General features: G+C 39.3%; 1 protein-coding gene and 1 long non-coding RNA gene across 8 annotated transcripts in view; one reads left to right on the top strand and one right to left on the bottom strand.

The window, feature by feature from the left end:
- Positions 1-1,532: 1,532 nt before the first annotated feature.
- On the bottom strand, positions 1,533-13,592 carry LOC134293329 (uncharacterized). The gene is made up of 2 exons (XR_010000310.1): positions 8,807-13,592; positions 1,533-5,035 (listed from the first exon to the last, which is right to left on the bottom strand). It is a non-coding gene; the product is annotated as an uncharacterized LOC134293329 (long non-coding RNA).
- Positions 13,593-14,100: 508 nt separating this feature from the next.
- Positions 14,101-16,052, top strand: part of ralgps1 (Ral GEF with PH domain and SH3 binding motif 1) — a 199,914-nt gene continuing 197,962 nt past the window's right edge. For all 7 annotated transcript variants that reach the window (XM_062960603.1, XM_062960602.1, XM_008120835.3 and 4 more), the window contains exon 1: positions 14,101-14,464. The gene's annotated coding sequence lies outside the window, so the exon portion shown is untranslated. The remainder of the gene's footprint in view (positions 14,465-16,052) is intronic.

Below are 16,052 nucleotides of genomic sequence, written 5' to 3'. Positions count from 1 at the left end.
AAGGCTATAACCTGGTTAGGTTAATCATGTTTCAAATGAGATCGGACACTCAAAATTACGCCTTTTATGTTGGTTACATCCCATAACGGTGCATTTATAAGTGTCACGGATGACGGCTGCTCCAAACCCACGCTCCTGGCCTAATCCTATTTCTCTTAAAATTCCCAGACTCAACATCCTGAAGTCTTTTCATAAGTTTCTACATATAATTAAGTTGTGATTTAAAATAATTCTTATGCTCTAACATGCCGATAGCAGATTTTTTTTTGTTTAATAACATAAAGGGCTGGGAAAAGATGTTATGACTGAGCTTTACAGAAATGTATCTTGAATTCTGTTTTGTTTCCTATTTTCGTTTACTGTGACGACAGACTTCTTTCTTTGTCATCATCCGAAGGGGGTTTCACATTGAAGCCGCTGAAAAAAGGGACTCAAATATGCAACACCTAATCTATTTTCTAAGGGAATTTTTTTGTTCCCCTCGAATGGTGCTTTTAGACTGGTCAGGGTTATTTATTAAATTTTTTATATATTTTAAAAGTATTTGGGAATTGTGTAAATCCTTTATATATATAAATATCTATAAATCTATATATATGAATCTATTTAGTTCACGAATTGTAAACAACCGTAATACTCAGCAACTGGACCCAAAAAGTTCAGTGAAGTCATTCAGATTGTTCAGAGTTTTTTGGCACTCGCGCATAACGTCCTTGACAGGTAGTTTGTTTATACCGAACCTGCATTAATCCATTTTATAGAGATTAACATAAATTCAGTTTATGCTCAAGGGTGAATTAATTTGCTTCAAGAGAGTGTTGTCTCCTGTCTATTCTTGGAGATATGGAACCAAATATCAAGATTTTGGTTATATATAACCTGTTTGTGAAGGAATACAGGGCATGGCTATCTCGCTGCTGGTACGCAACAGTGGTTTTCAAAACTATGCGGTGGTTGGTTGTTTCATTGCTTGGTTGTCTGACTGTTTTCATCTCCAGCCAGTAAAGAGATTTATTGGTTGCATGTTATTGCATCCTCATTTCACCAAAGGCCTGGCTGAAATGGAGAGTGTTTTTAAAGCAGAGGTGGGCAGACATCGGGATGAAACATTCTTATCTTTCGGTTGCCTGAGGCTGGATCTCCCCTGCCAAGTAATGCAGTTCGAGCTGCGTTATATGGTCAGTGTAGACACACATAGTGCACTTCACACTGCATTGGGTTGCTGTGAGTTTTCCGGGCTGTCTGGCCATGTTCCAGAAGCATTCTCTCCGGACGTTTCACCCACATCCATGGCAGGCATCCTCAGAGGTTGTGAGGTCTGCTAGAAACTAGCCAAGTGGGGTTTATACGTCTGTGGAATAATGTCCAGGTTGGAAGAAAGAACTCTTGTCTTGCAATTGGTCAGCTTGATTAGCATTGAATAGCCTTGCAGCTTCAAAGCGTGGCTGCTTCCTGCTTGGGGGAATCCTTGGTTGGGAGGTGTTAACTGGCCATGATTGTTTTCTGCCGGAAATTCCCCTGTTTTTTTAGTGTTGTTCTTTATTTACTGTCCTGATTCTAGAAATTTAATATTGGTAGTCAGATTTTGTTCGTTTTCATGGTTTCCTCCTTTCTGTTGAAATTATCTACCTGCTTATGAATTTCAATGGCTTTTATACCCTGTTTCCCCAAAAATAAGACATCCCCTAAAAATAAGACCTAGTAGATGTTTTGCTGAATTGCTAAATATAAGGCCTCCCCGAAAGTAAGACCTAGCAAAGTTTTTGTTTGGAAGTTTACCCAGCGCCTGCCAAACAGAACACCAGAGCATGCAGGATTGGTAAATGTACATACCAGTTGTACATGGAAATAATGGTAGTAACAAGAAATTCTTGATAGGATTCACAGTTTGCCTGGTTATGCTGGTTTGTGATGACAACTACTGTACAGTATATAATAAATGCTCATTTTTTTGTTCAACAATAAATGTGAATTCTTCTTCATGGAACAATAAGACATCCCTGAAAATAAGACCTAGAGCATCTTTGGGAGCAAAAATTAATATAAGACACTGTCTTATTTTCGGGGAAACACGTATGTAGTCTGACATCGTTGTGAGAGTAGTCCAACATTTCTGTGTTCTCAAATAATATGCTACGTCCAGGTTGGTTCATCAGGTGCTTTGCTATGGTTGACTTCTCTGGTTGAGTTAGTCTGTAGTGCCTTTCGTGTTCCTTGATTTGCGTCTGGGCAATGCTGCGTTTGGTCGTCCCTATGTAGACTGGGTTGTTGTGTGTTTTCCTGGCTGTTTGACCATTCTTGCCCACATGTATGGCAGGCATCCTCAGAGGTTGTATGCTCCATAACCTCTGAGGAGGCCTGTCATAGATGTGAGCGAAACGTCAGGAGAGAATACTTCTGGAACATGGCCATACAACCCGGAAAACACACAACAACCCTGTGAAAGCCTTCAACAACTCTATGTAAACTTGTCCGCATCTGCATGGTGTACAGTAGACTCCTGCGGAGGTGAGAGGATTCCTCTTGTCCTTTGCTGAATGTAGCATTTGTTGGATTTTCTTGTTGTGTCTGCAGATAGTTTGTAGGTTGTGTTCTTCATCAGCTTCCCTTTGTGGTCAGTGGTTCCCTTGGTGTATGGTAAGAACACTTTTCCTCTGGGTGGGTCTTTTGTCTTTACTTTCGTGTCTTGTTCTTGGTCTTGCCGCTCTTCTGATGTCTGTGGTGGAGTCTTCATTGGCCTGTGGATGAAATGTCAGGAAGGAATGCTTCTGGGACATGGCCATACATCCTGGAAAACTCACAGCAATTCAGTGATTCAGGCCATGAAAGCCTTCGACAACACAGAGCTGTAGTCCTTTGGCCAAGTATCTGGCGTTAGACCTTGTTCTGCCTTCCTCTGCTTCTCTCCCAGAATAGGTTCCTGGTATTGGAATCCAAGATACATTGATTCATTTCATTTTAAGAGTATATTTAAACCTTCTTCTTCAGCCACAAAGGCTCTCAAGAGATAGAAACTGAATTTGGAAGGTGGGAAACCACTGGCCAACCGAGCGGCGAGTCTTTGGACTTTGCTGAAGGCTTTGTTTACACACTTTTTGATTGAACGAGAAAACTCATGACCGATTTGCATGGCTTTCTTTGCTTTTCCCAAGAGGGAGAAAATGGTATTTTTTAAGTAAACTCATTTTATGGATCGCTTTTTTGTTTTTCCTCGTGAATCTTTGAACACTTTGAATGACTTACCTCAGTGTCAAAATACCTTGCAATACAAAACCGGTAACCTCACAAAAACTCCACACTTCATCACCAAATGAAGTAAATGAAGCTAGCTAAAGCGGATGCTGTTCAAAGCAACTAACTTGCCATTAAGGATTATTTTATAGCATGGGATATTTTAAAAATATTTATTCCAAATGATATTTTACTCTTGTACTCGAGAAAAAAAAATTGGGTTGTTGTTTCTAGATTTTTGTGACATGAATATTTCAGTGCTGCTTTATTATTATTATTATTTTGTTCTGATGGATTTCTTGTTCCTTGCTTGTAAATTGCCTTTTTTATGGTATAAAGTCAATGGGAATTGCTGTTTATAAATTAAAATGCTTCTGAAGCACACATCTGCCTCCATGATTTGAGTTTGTTTATCTGAGATATTTTCTGAGAGAAATACTAATGTCTTTCCATCACTGCCGCTGCCAATGGTAAATGTCATTTTCAGTCCAGGGCGTACTTCCTCATTCTTCTGCACGCTGCTGGAAATTTTATGGTGTCGTAAATTAGCTAAATTAGCCTCCCCGCATAAAGCGGTACCTAAATTCCTACGTGACAGATGCAACTGTCTTTCGGTTGCATAGGTCAACAGCAAGCAAGGTTATTAAATGGTCAGGAGTTTTCTCCAACCCAGGATGGCTTTGAACTCATGAACTCTTGGTCAGTGGTGATTTATCAAGATCCAGTCAACTATTCCTCAATTCCATGGCATGCGCATGGCATTGAGCAATAGCATCGATCCTAGGATTACCTTCCTAGTGAAAGAAATGCAAACTCGAACATCACATTAATTTTTTTCATTAAGTCTCATTATGGTGTTTTGCCTTTATATCACAAAATAATATACACACACACACACACACACACACACATACATATATACAAATATATGTGAATATGATTAAGGCATTCTAGTTATTTTAAAACTTTTTAAATTTATTTTTGTCCAGGTGGTGGGTTGATTGATCATATATATATATATATTTGATTTATGTGATGTATTACATCAAAAGTGGGAGAACATTAAATAAGTAGATAGAAAGGTAGAGTGAATAACTTACAGAGGATAAAGAGAAGGGAAAAAATGAATATATATACACTAGAGTCTCACTTATCCAAGCTAAACGGGCCGGCAGAACCTTGGATAAGCAAATATCTTGGATAATAAGGAGGCATTAAGGAAAAGCCTATCAAACATCCAATTAGGTTATGATTTTACAAATTAAGCACCAAAACATGTTGTTCAGCAAATTTGACAGAAAAAGTAGTTCATTTGTATATCAAGTACTTTCAAAATCCTTTCTTCTATTGTTGGAGTTCTCTTGATCTTGATGGTCCACGATGTATCCAGTTTTTGTCTCAGTGGTCCGCTTGGGAAAGACTGTACAGTACTAGATACATAAACTATAAGTTGTATACAGAAAGTTCTGTAGTAGCAATATTTTTTCACTGCCGTTAATAAAGCAATGGATTGCCAAGCCTTTCATCGTAGCGATGATTCATCTTGCATAGAAAGTGAAGCTATTAAAGACTTCTGAAAGAGTGGAGTGAAAGGCGGCCAAGTTGGTTTTGTGGTTTCCTCTTTATCAAACCACATTGTGACTTGGGCAATCATCAGGTATGTTTTTGAACCTGAGCAGAAACGGCAGCATTCGCAGTCTCCGTTGCCTTTCTTAGCTGATAATTTCACAGTATCTGTGTGAAATTTATTTGTTTGCAAGCTGACCGCGTTATGTAATCTCCAGGAGTTTTCAGAAACGACTGTCTGGATTGTAAAAAGAGGAGCAATCGTAGTTACTATTGTAAATGCTTCATCTTATATTCATTTTTTTATTTCCCTTGTTGAAAATAATCTAAATCGGTGGATAGTATTAAAATGAAAATGGTGATATGTATTTCCAAGCATGAAAATCTACCAAAATAACCAAAGGAATCAAATAGGGAGGATTCTCTTTCCATCTGTCTCTTTGCCGCTAGAGGGTGCAGAGAGATCTAAAGATGGGTTTTCCCATTGAGTCCAGACACTCAGAATTCCCTGCTTTTGGTCTTTGTTATATATGAGATAAATGTTCAGAGAAGATGCACGGGGGAACAAAGCAGCAGGACTAAAAAGTGTGTTATGCATTTGTAATGCTTGTACAGTAGAGTCTCACTTATCCAACATAAATGGGCCGGCGGAACGTTGGATAAGTGAATATGTTGGATAATGAGGAGAGTTTAAGGAGAAGCCTATTAAACACCAAATTAGGTTATGATTTTACAAATTAAGCACCAAAACATCATGTCATACAACAAATTTGACAGAAAAAGTATTTAGGCAGTAATGCTACGTAGTAATTACTGTATTTACAAATTTAGCACCAAAATATCATGATGTATTGAAAACATTGACTACAAAAATGCGTGGGATAATCCAGAACGTTGGATAAGCGAATGTTGGATAAGAGAGACTCTACTGTATTTGGTTTCACGGCAGCCTCAGGCCTCTTCCTTTTCCCCTCAGCTGCTCAAGCTAACTGTGCTTAACGGCTGTGCCTTTTTTCTTGGGAAGAAAGAGTGAATGTCATTTGTGATGAATTACTACAGAGTTGTTTTGAATTTTCTGGGCTGTATAGCCATGTCAAGAGTAGAGACATGGCCATAAGGTTAGGTAAAGGTTTTCCCCTGACGTTAAGTCCAGTCGTGTCCGACTCTGGAGGTTGGTGCTCAGCTCCATTTCTAAGCCAACGAGCCGGCGTTGTCCATAGACACCTCCAAAATAATGTGGCTGCCATGACTGCATGGAGCGCCGTTATCTTCCCTATTGATCTACTCACATTTGCATGTTTTCGAACTGCTAGGTTGGCAGAAGCTGGGGCTGACAGCGGGCGCTCACTCCGCTCCCTGGAGTCGAACCTGCGACCGTTCAGTCCACAAGTTCAGCAGCTCAGCACTTTAACACACTGCGCCATTGGGGGCTCCGACATATGTACGTGGACATACAACCCGGTAAACTCGCAACAACCCAGTGATTCCGGCCTTGAAAACCTTTGACAACACAATTACTACACAGCTGTGCCAAAAATATTTTGCAATATCGCACAGACACAAACAGGATGCCACCCTTCCAATTTCAACACACAAGAGCCGTGAGCTGGCAGTTTGATCTTTCTTTGGAAATAAGTGACTTTGCCCAACAGTTTTTCCCCTCCCGTACCTTTAGCATTTCTTTCCCTAGAGAATTCTGCAACCTTCTGAATGCGAAGTTCCTTTCATACTTAAGACTTAATCCCGCGATAATCTCAATGGCTCAGCGCTGTTTGACAAGGCAACACATGTGATCAAAATAATCTGCGTGTGTCTTCCCCTTCGCTACTGCTTCGCTTTTCCAAATGATGTTTTGGCGTGACTTTTCTGAGAAAGAAGGCCTCTTTAGGGTTGGTTGATATTTAGCCGACAACTTCCATCATCACGATCCAAACTTATTTCTTTAACGATCGGCGAGAAAGTCCAGGGTGAGAGAAGAACTCTTTGTCAGTTCGAGGCCAGTGTGAATGTTGACAAAGAGTTCTTCTCTCACCCTGGACTTTCCACAGATATATTTAAACCTTCCTTGCTTAGTTTCTCCATACCTCACAACCTCTGAGGATGCCTGCCATAGATGTGGGTGTAACATCAGGAGAGAATGCATCTGGAACATGGCCATACAGAAAACTGGAGTATCCAGTGGCGCAATGGGTTAAACCCTTGTGCCGACAGGACCGCTGACAGGTCAGCAGTTCGAATCCAGGGAGAGTGGGTGAGCTCCCTCTGTCAGCCCCAGCTCCCCGTGCAGGGACATGAGAGAAGCCTCTCACAGGATGGTAAAACATCAAACATCCGATGTCCTTGCAGACTGCCAATTATCTCACACTGGAAGTGACTTGCAGTTTCTAAAGTCGCTCCTGACGCAGGGAGAAAAAAAAAAAACTCTGGAAAACTCACAGCAACCCAAACTATGGCTTGTCTTCTCCATTTTGGGGTTGATTTTCTGTTGCCCCATTTATTTCCATTTCAGCATCAGGGTAGGCAGTTGTGGAAGAAATCCATAGACAAACCACAGTTGTGATTTTGAACATCACAACAAATCATAGTTGAAACCAACAACAAACCATGGTTTGCGGATGATTGGTAGAGGCTTCTCCTACCTCGTTTCCCAGTGGTTAAGACTGATATTGTGACAATATTAACTATAGATGAAACCCATTCTTACTCAGTTTCAAAGTCCTGGTTAAGAATAATCATTAAGGCTATAACCTGGTTAGGTTAATCATGTTTCAAATGAGATCGGACACTCAAAATTAAGCCTTTTATGTCTATCCAACTATTTGTCTATCCAACTATTTGTCTGTCCAACTATCTGTCTGTCTGTCTGTTTGTCCGTCTATCTATCCATCCATCCATCCAACTATCTATCTACCCAACTATTTGTGTAATCATCTATCTATCCAACTGTCTATCCAACTATCTGTCTATCCAACTATCTATCCACCCACTATCTGTCTGTTGGTCTTTCTATCTATCCATCCATCTATCTATCTATCATCTATCAATCTATCTATCCAACTATCTCTCTATCCAACTATTTGTCTGTCTATCCGTCTATCTGTCTGTCTATCTGTCTATCTATCCAACTATTTGTCTATCCAACTATTTGTCTGTCCATCTATCTATCTGTCTGTCCGTCTATCTATCTATCTATCTATCTATCTATCTATCTATCTATCTATCTATCTATCTATCTATCTATCTATCCAACTATTTGTGTAATCATCTATCTATCCAACTGTCTATCCAATTATCTGTCTGTCTATCCAACTATCTATCCACCCACTATCTGTCTGTTGGTCTTTCTATCTATCCATCCATCTATCTATCTATCTATCATCTATCAATCTATCTATCTATCCAACTATTTGTGTAATCATCTATCTATCCAACTGTCTATCCAACTATCTTTCTATCCAACTATCTATCCACCCACTATCTGTCTGTTGGTCTTTCTATCTGTCCATCTATCTATCTATCTATCTATCTATCTATCTATCTATCTATCTTATCATCTATCTATCTATCTATCTATCTATCTATCCAACTATTTGTGTAATCATCTATCTATCCAACTGTCTATCCAACTATCTGTCTGTCTATCCAACTATCTATCCACCCACTATCTGTCTGTTGGTCTTTCTATCTATCCATCCATCCATCCATCCATCCATCCATCTATCATCTATCAATCTATCTATCCAACTATCTATCCAACTATTTGTCTATCCGTCTGTCTATCTATCTGTCTGTCTGTCTGTCTGTCTGTCTATCTGTCTGTCTATCTATCCAACTATTTGTCTATCTATCTATCTCTCTGTCCATCTATCTATCTATCTATCTATCTATCTATCTATCTATCTATCTATCCAACTATTTGTCTATGGCTTTCCAACTGACAAAGAGTTCTTCTCACACCCTGGACTTTCCACAGATATTTATAAACCTTCCTTGCTGAGTTTCTCCATACCTCACAACCTCTGGGGATGCCTGCCATAGATGTGGGCGAAACGTCAGGAGAGAATACTTCTGGAACATGGCCACACAGCCTGAAAGACATCCAACAACCCTGTGATCCTGGCCATGAAAGCCTTCAACAACAGATAGATAGATAGATAGATAGATAGATAGATAGATAGATAGATAGAGATAGAAGTCAGCTATTGGGTGGTACGGAACAGCAGAGGCCAAGAAACCGTAAGATGATGCTTACAAGAAAAACAAGGGACAACAAATGGCTCTTTGATGGTCGGAATGAAACAGCTGATGTTTGGCCATAAAACGTAAAGAACAGAGAGCTACAGACCCTCCTCCTGTTATTTGGCTGTCCATTGTGCTTTGTGTTGTGGTTTGTAGCTGGTGCCTGCAGCTGCAAGGCCAACAGGGAGAACATAACAATAATAATATAATACAATTATTTTTATATCCTGCTCCCATCCTCCCAGAGGGGACTCGGGGCGGCTCACATGGGGACAAGCCCAGTTTCAACATATAATTAAATACAGCATAATTAAACCAAGGTAAAACAAGTAAGATAGTATAATAATACAAACCAGCATAAAACATCAACATCAAAACATTAGAACATCATAGGAGACGCAAAGGAAGAGGAAGATGGAAAGCAACATAGCAAAGCAATACACCTCATGATATTAAACTGCATTTTTAAAAAAGATATAAACTTGAATTTTTTAAAAAGTCACATAATAAAAACAAGGTCAGACTGGATGGCCTTTGGGTTCCCTTCCAGCTCTGTGATTCTATGAGTGATATCAATATCTTGGGTCCAGTATTTAAATATATCTTAAAGATACACATGTATAATTTGACAGTGTTGAACTCCACTTCGAGACATTAAGAGAGGCAGGTAACCAATAACATTATTATTGGGTTGCTGTGAGTTTTCCAGTCTGTATGACCATGTTCCAGAAGCATTCTCTCCTGACGTTTCACCCACATCTATGGCAGGCATCCTCAGAAGTTGTGAGGTACCTCTGAGGATGCCCGATACAGATGTGGGCGAAACGTCAGGAGAGAATGCTTCTGGAACATGGCCCATACAGCATGGAGAACTCACAGCAACCCAGTGATTCCGGCCATGAAAGCCTTCAACAACATACTGTAATTTTGTGATGTCAAGTTGACAATACATCGCATAACAATTCTCAAAAACAACATGGATATAAGCTACTGTATATACTCGAGTATAAGCCTAGTTTTTCAGCCCTTTTTTAAGACTGAAAAAGCCCCCCTCGGCTTATACTGGGGCGAGGGTCCTGGTTGGCTTATATTTGGGTCAGCTTATACTCGAGAATATATGGTACATTTATTATTTTTCTCTATTATTTTTGGTATTATTACATTTACAGTAGAGTCTCACTTATCCAACGTTCTGGATTATCCAATGAATTTTTGCAGTCAATGTTTTTAATACATCGTGATATTTTGGTGCTAAATTCGTAAATACAGTAATTATTAGCATTACTGCATATTGAACTACTTTTTCTGTCAAATTTGTGGTATAAAATGATGTTTTGGTACTTAATTTGTAAAATCATAACATAATTTGATGTTTAATAGGCTTTTCCTTAATCCCTCCTTATTATCCAACATATTCGCTTATCCAATGTTCTGCTGGCCCGTTTATGTTGGATAAGTGAGACTCTACTGTATTATTTTTGTCTATTATTGTTGCTACTATTACATTTATTTTACTCTATTCTTATTATTATTAACAATACATTTATTATTTCACTCTGATCTTATTATTATTACATTTATTATTTTACTCTATTTATTATTACATGTATTATTTTACTGTATTTCTTATTATTATTACATGTATTATTTTACTGTATTATTATTAAAAGGATACATAAGCACATTTACATTGAAGAAGATGAGAAGAATGCTTTGATCAGAGTTGGAACAGTCTTATCTTAAATCTGAGCTTGATGTAAATATTCAAAAACATTTAACCTACTGATGCCTCAATTAATGTAATTTTATTGGTATCTGTTTTTATTTCTGAAATTTCCCACCCTCGGCTTATACTGGAGTCAATGTTTTCTCAGTTTTTTTGTGGTAAAATTAGGTGCCTTGGCTTATATTTGGGTCGGCTTATACTCGAGTATGTACGGTAATGTAATTTTATTGGTATCTGTTTTTATTTCTGAAATTTACCACCCTCGGCTTATACTGGAATCAATGTTTTCCCAGTTTTTTGTGGTAAAATTAGGGGCCTCGGCTTATATTTGGGATGGCTTATACTCGAGTATGTACGGTAATGTAATTTTATTGGTTTCTGTTTTTATTTCTGAAATTTCCCACCCTCGGCTTATACTAGAGTCAATGTTTTCCCAGTTTTTTGTGGTAAAATTAGGTGCCTTGGCTTATATTTGGGTCGGCTTATACTCGAGTATGTACGGTAATGTAATTTTATTGGTATCTGTTTTTATTTCTGAAATTTACCACCCTCGGTTTATACTGGAGTCAATGTTTTCCCAGTTTTTTGTGGTAAAATTAGGTGCCTCGACTAATATTTGGGTCGGCTTATACTCGAGTATATACGGTAATGTAATTTTATTGGTATCTGTTTTTATTTCTGAAATTTACCACCCTCGGCTTATACTAGAGTCAATGTTTTCCCAGTTTTTTGTGGTAAAATTAGGTGCCTCGGCTTATATTTGGGTCGGCTTATACTCGAGTATGTACGGTAATGTAATTTTATTGGTATCTGTTTTTATTTCTGAAATTTACCACCCTCGGCTTATACTGGAGTCAATGTTTTCTCAGTTTTTTTGTGGTAAAATTAGGTGCCTTGGCTTATATTTGGGTCGGCTTATACTCGAGTATGTACGGTAATGTAATTTTATTGGTATCTGTTTTTATTTCTGAAATTTACCACCCTCGGTTTATACTGGAGTCAATGTTTTCCCAGTTTTTTGTGGTAAAATTAGGTGCCTCGACTAATATTTGGGTCGGCTTATACTTGAGTATTTACATTAATGTAATTTTATTGGTATCTGTTTTTATTTCTGAAATTTACCACCCTCGGCTTATACTGGAATCAATGTTTTCCCAGTTTTTTGTGGTAAAATTAGGTGCCTCGGCTTATATTTGGGTCGGCTTATACTCAAGTATATACGGTAATTGTTTCGGTTAACTACTCCGGTTAGCAGTTCAGCTCAAGATCTTGTTTTTTAATTCTGTTCTGCTGCTTCTTATCACACTTCTTGTTTGTTTTCTGATAAAAATGGGGCGACCGATGCTGACCTTTAATCTAGAGAACTCAAAAAGCAGGGCTAAAATACATATAGCATGGCTTCCGGATGTAACCTGGGTAAGAATAAGTCAATTTTCTTTCTAATGATTTTTTTTTTTGTATTTTCATTCACTGGAGCTAATTTGGCAAAAAATACCCGATACGCCCAAATTTGAATACTGGTGGGGTTGGGTTGGGATTGATTTTGCCATTTGGGAGTTTTAGTTGCTGGGATTTATAGTTCACCTTCAATCAAAGAGCATCCTGAACTCCACCAGCGATGGAACTGAACCAAACTTTGGCACACGGAACTCCCATGACCAACAGCAAATACTGGAAGGGTTTGGTGGGTTTGGGAGTCGTAGTTCACCTACATCCAAAGAGCACTGTGGACTCAAACCATGATGGATCTGGACCAAAATTGGCACGGATACTCAATATGTCCAAATGTAAACACTGGTGGAGTTTGGGGATTAATACACCTTGGCGTTAAGAGTTGTAGTTGTTGGGATTTATAGTTCATCTACATCACAGTTCCTGTGACTATCATAAATATGTCTTTTCTGGTCTTTGGTGACCCCCCCCCCCACCCCCCGGACACCCTCCCTTGACCCAACATGGCCAGTCTGTGTTTGGGACTGATTGACCTCAGATCTGGGAGTTGTAGTTCACCCTTATCCAGACAACACTGAACCTTCCCAAGGTCGGATATGGACCAAACTTGGCACACACACCCAACATGGCCATCTGTGCATACAGGCCTGGTTTGGGGATAATTGACCTCAGATCTGGGAGTTGTAGTTTATTTATTTATTTATTTATTTATTTTTCAAACTTATATGCCGCCACTCCCCTAGGGCTCGGAGCGGCTTACAAGAACCGGCTAAAATCAACAATTTAAAAAACATTTTAAAAACATCATTTTAAAAAAAATCTTTAAAACATCCTAAAAGCACCTTTTAAAACATCACACTTATCCAGAGAGCACTGAACCTTTCCAAGGTTGGATCTGGACCAAACTTGGCACACACACCCAACATGGCCATCTGTGCATACAGGCCTGGTTTGGGGATAATTGACCTCAGATCTGGGAGTTGTAGTTCACCCTTATCCAGACAACACTGAACCTTCCCAACGTTGGATATGGACCAAACTTGGCACAGACACCCAACATGGCCATCTGTGCATACAGGCCTGGTTTGGGGATAATTGACCTCGGATCTGGGAGTTGTAGTTCACCTTTATCCAGAGAGCACTGAACCCAGCCAATGACAGATCTGGAACAAACTTTGCACACAGACCCAACATGGCCAACTGTGCATACAGGCCTGGTTTGGGGCTGACTGACCTCAGATCTGGGAGTTGTAGTTCACCTTTATCCAGAGAGCACTGAACCCAGCCAATGACAGATCTGGACCAAACTTTGCACACAGACCCAACATGGCCAACTGTGCATACAGGCCTGGTTTGGGGCTGACTGACCTCAGATCTGGGAGTTGTAGTTCACCTTTATCCAGAGAGCACTGAACCCAGCCAATGACAGATCTGGAACAAACTTTGCACACAGACCCAACATGGCCAACTGTGCATACAGGCCTGGTTTGGGGCTGACTGACCTCAGATCTGGGAGTTATAGTTCACCTTTATCCAGAGAGCACTGAACCTTCCCAAGGTTGGATATGGACCAAATTTGGCACACAGACCCAACATGGCCATCTATGCATACAGGCCTGGTTTGGGGATAATTGACCTCGGATCTGGGAGTTGTAGTTCACCCTAAATCCAGAGTGATATTACCTAGGGTTGGACTGCAGGCATCCAAGCGCATGCGCGCTCCACACTCCATGCCCCCCTCCCTCCCCGTCTTCAGGCTGCTGCGCATTCCACCTTCGTTTGCATATCCCCGCCTCCTCCACGCTCCCATTGGCCAGCGCCCGGCAGGGGCCTTTCGGGGATTGGGGGCCCGGCTTGTCCTTCAGTGTCTCCCCTCGTCGTCGCCGCTCGCCTCCTCGGCTCCTCCGCCTCGCCTCCGCCGCTTCCCCTTCCTCCTCGCCGGCGTCGAAGGTGGCTCCGAGGAGGCTCCAAGGGCGGCCGGGGCCCGGGACAGGTGAGGGGAAGGCCCGCCCCGGCAGAGGGGCTGAAGGGCCCACCTGTGCCCCGCTCTGCGCATGCGCCCTGGCCCTGAGCGGGGCTGAAGAGTCAACCTGTGTCCCGCTCTGCGCATGCGTCCTGGCCCTGAGCGAGGCTGAGGAGTCAACCTGTGCCCCGCTCTGCGCATGCGCCCTGGCCCTCAGAGGTGAGCAGGACTCCTCTTTCCACGCAGACGACACACTTCAGGCTCCTGAAGGCGCCTCCGACCCTCAGGTGAGTAGACACGGCTTCTGGCCTGGGCCTGCTTAGCAAGCATGGGCCAACGTGGGCCCTCCCTCCAGTAGGCTGCTGGGAATTGTGGGAGTTGGAGTCCAAAACCCCTGGAGGGCCCAGGTTGGCCCATGCCTCCTGTATGCATATATATGACATATACAAATATTTATACCTGTGTGTATGATACATTATATGTGTATGTCATGAATATATTATATATGTCATATTAATAGCATTATCTGTGACTTACACAAATATTTATACCTGTGTGTATGATACATTATATGTGTATGTAATGAATATATTATATATGTCATATTAATAGCATTATCTGTGACATACACAAATATTTATACCTGTGTGTATGATACATTATATGTGTATGTCATGAATATATTATATATGTCATATTAATAACATTATCTGTGACATACACAAATATTTATACCTGTGTGTATGATACATTATATGTGTATCTCATTTATATATTATATGTGTGTGTATACATATGTATATCATATTAATAACATTATCTGACATACACAAATATTTATACCTGAGTGTATGATGCATTATATGTGTATGTCATGAATGTATTATATATGTCTTATTAATAGCATTATCTGTGACATACACAAATATTTATACCAGTGCATATGATACATTATATGTGTATGTCATGAATATATTATATATGTCATATTAATAACATTATCTGTGACATACACAAATATTTATACCTGAGTGTATGATGCATTATATGTGTATGTCATGAATGTATTATATATGTCTTATTAATAGCATTATCTGTGACATACACAAATATTTATACCTGTGTGTATGATGCATTATATGTGTATGTCATGAATATATTATATATGTCATATTAATAGTATTATCTGTGACATACACAAATATTTATACCTGTGTTTATGATACATTATATGTGTATGTCATGAATATATTATGTATGTGTGTATACACATGTAAATATACACACATATATAACATTATCTGTGACATACACATGTATAAATGATATGTGTATGCTATGAATATTTTATATGAGTGTATACATATGTATATCATATTAATAACATTATCTGTGACATACACAGATATTTATACCTGTGTGTATGATACATTATATGTGTATGTCATGAATATATTATGTATGTGTGTATACACATGTAAATATACACACATATATAACATTATCTGTGACATACACATGTATAAATGATATGTGTATGCTATGAATATTTTATATGAGTGTATACATATGTATATCATATTAATAACATTATCTGTGACATACACAGATATTTATACCTGTGTATATGATGCATTATATGTGTGTCATGAATATATATGACACACATATATGTATGTGTGTATACACATGTAAATATACACACACATATATAACATTATCTGTGACATACACAGATATTTATACCCTTGTGTATGATACACAGGAATATATTACATGTCTGTGTGTATATACACATGTAAATAGATACATATATATTATATACACACACACACACACAAATATATAACATATGTATATCATATTAATAACATC

The sequence above is a fragment of the Anolis carolinensis genome, unplaced genomic scaffold (assembly GCF_035594765.1).
Source record: "Anolis carolinensis isolate JA03-04 unplaced genomic scaffold, rAnoCar3.1.pri scaffold_7, whole genome shotgun sequence".
In the NCBI taxonomy this organism is placed as follows: Eukaryota; Metazoa; Chordata; class Lepidosauria; order Squamata; family Dactyloidae; genus Anolis; species Anolis carolinensis.
This window is presented reverse-complemented; position numbering and strand designations above follow the sequence as displayed.